Below are 2,711 nucleotides of genomic sequence, written 5' to 3'. Positions count from 1 at the left end.
TAATAATAATAATAATAATAATAGTAATAATAATGATGATGATGATGATGATGATGATGATTTCAAATTTTTGCCACAAGGGCAGCTTGGGGGAGGGGATTAAGTTGATGACATCGACCCCAATGTTTCACTGGTATTTATTTCATCGACCCTGAAAGGATGAAAGGCAAAGTTGACCTCGGCGGAATCTGAACTCAAAATGTAGCGACGGGCGAAACACTGCGGGCTAACGATTCTGCCAGTTCGATGCATTAATAATAATAATAATAATAATAACAATAATAATAATAATAATAATAATAATAATATGATGATGATGATGATGATGATGATGATGATGATGATGATGAAACGACTTAGCCCCAAACTATAACATGAGCAGCATCTGCGTATAGTTTTATGTGCATGATACAATTTTATTGGTGTGCACAGTTTCAGTGCAGAGGGACAAAGCGACACAGATACACAGACAGGACTCAGATAGACTTACATATGTATTAAGTTACCCGCATTACTACAAAACACAATTTCTTTCAGACATAACAACATGAAACAGTTGCAGAGAACCAGTTAATATTGTCTGTCTGTCTGTCTGCAGTTCTGTAATTCAGACATTGAATGATTGCTGTAATACTGCTTAGTAAACAATGGGTTTATTACTACTACTACTACTACTACTATTATTATTATTATTATTATTATTGCCATTAAAGTGACACTGGGGTAAAATATACGAAGTCCAGTATACCCATCATGACTATCTGTCTGATAAGGGTACACCAGGTACATGCATCACAACCATATGTGCGTGACATGGTGATCTCATATCAAGATAAACAGCACATGACCTTGCAAGGTGGGGCCCTGTTAGAATTTTCCTCAGGTCAAGTAGCCCATCTTGCTCAAAAGGTCCCTGAATAAGGGTTGTTTAACCCATTAAGTCCCAGAGTACTTAAATTTCTGAATATTACTTTTAGATTTTTTAAAATAATTGAAAATAGGTTAAAATGAAAACAATAATCATTAAAACTCCTTCACTTCAAGTAGAAATGGAAATACTTGGTGTCCTATAAATAGGACACTGAGACAATGTGATATAGCTTATTTAATGTTCTCATTTAGCATCCTATTTATAGGACAGTGGGACTTAATGGGTTAAGGATGATGAACAAAACACCCATGTTTCTAGGGGTGAACTATCCAAACCCTAAAGATCTCATATCAAGATAAACAGCGCATGACCTTGCAGGTGGGGCCCAGTTAGAATTTTCTTCAGGTCAAGTAGCCCATTCTGCTCAAAAGGTCCCTGAATAAGGTTTGTTTAAGGATATTGAGCAAAACACCCATGTTTCCAGAGGTGAATTATTCAAACCCCAAAGAATTCCTCTCAACATATGGCCATGATGATCCCCCACTACTTCTGCTCATGATCAGAGATGCAGGTATTGTCAGCCAATAAGGGACATGCTCAACTGGTTACGGTCAAACAACTGACAAGCAAATCTGTGGTATTAAGCAGAATATTTGCTGTAGCCGATCTTTTTATACCAAGACAAAACAATGTACATGATAACACTTCCAGTCAGTTGGCAGAATCGTTAGCACACGGGGCAAAATGCTTAGCGACATTTCTTCCGACTTTAGGCTCTGAGTTCAAATTCTGCTGTGGTTCAGTTTACCTTTCAGGGTCCTTTTGGGGATCGATGTAATCGACTATCCCCACTCAACCAAAATTTCAGGCCATAGATGATGATGATGATGATGATGATATATTAAAATAGAAAGGGTTACAACTCTGCAGATGTGGTCATGGTACTGGCATGGCCGAGTAGTTAGGAAGTTTGCTTTGTAATTATGCAGTTTCAGGTTCAATCACACTGCAGAAGACTAACATGTGTGTGTGCACATGTACACACATGTGCCTGACAACCAGTGCTGGTTTGTATCTGTCTCCTTGCAACTTAGCAGTTTGGCAAAAACATTGTAATAAAATAAGGGTGTTGATTTCATTAACTACACTCTTCAAAGGAGTGCTCCAGCATGGCTATATTCCAACAACCACATTACTGCATATATATATATTAGACATATAAATATATATGTATTTATATACACACGCACACACACAATATGTATATAATTTTACAAATTATTATTTTAAAAAATACTATATTTTTCACGTGTATAAATGTTTTCAATTCATTATACCACAATTCAAACACAATTTCTTTCAAATCTGTAACATGTATATATATATATATATATATATATATATATATATATATATACATACGTGTGTGTGCGCGCGCGCGCATGACCTGTTAAGATTTAATTAAAAAGATTCTTTTTAAAAAACTTGGATGACGTATCTTAGCCATTCAAAAAGAAAACAAGATAACACAGTTATCTCCCTTGCATAACTTGTTTCCCGTTCCATTTATGTCTGCAGTTTGTTCCACGTCTTAAGACTTTGCAGTCTTGGTGTGTATTTCCATAATTCCGAAAGCTCATTCGACCGCCTGTAGACACAGACCCAGGCCTGGGTAGTTTACACAATGAACTCGGGAAGGTGACATACACTCACACGCATATAGGGATAAATATATATATATATATATATATATATAATTTTCCAGAGGATGTAGCAACCGTTACCAATATAGCATATAGAGTGGTGAATAAATCGATATATCGAGTTTGAAGTCTATGTC

At 36.0% G+C, this 2,711-nt stretch overlaps 1 protein-coding gene across 1 annotated transcript in view; it reads right to left on the bottom strand.

Moving 5' to 3' along the window:
- Positions 1–2,711, bottom strand: part of LOC106878494 (ras-associated and pleckstrin homology domains-containing protein 1) — a gene marked incomplete at its 3' end in the record, with an annotated part of 336,047 nt that overhangs the window by 261,913 nt on the left and 71,423 nt on the right. The window lies entirely within an intron of this gene.

Source organism: Octopus bimaculoides, chromosome 9, assembly GCF_001194135.2.
Source record: "Octopus bimaculoides isolate UCB-OBI-ISO-001 chromosome 9, ASM119413v2, whole genome shotgun sequence".
NCBI classification, from domain to species: domain Eukaryota; kingdom Metazoa; phylum Mollusca; class Cephalopoda; order Octopoda; family Octopodidae; genus Octopus; species Octopus bimaculoides.
This window is presented reverse-complemented; position numbering and strand designations above follow the sequence as displayed.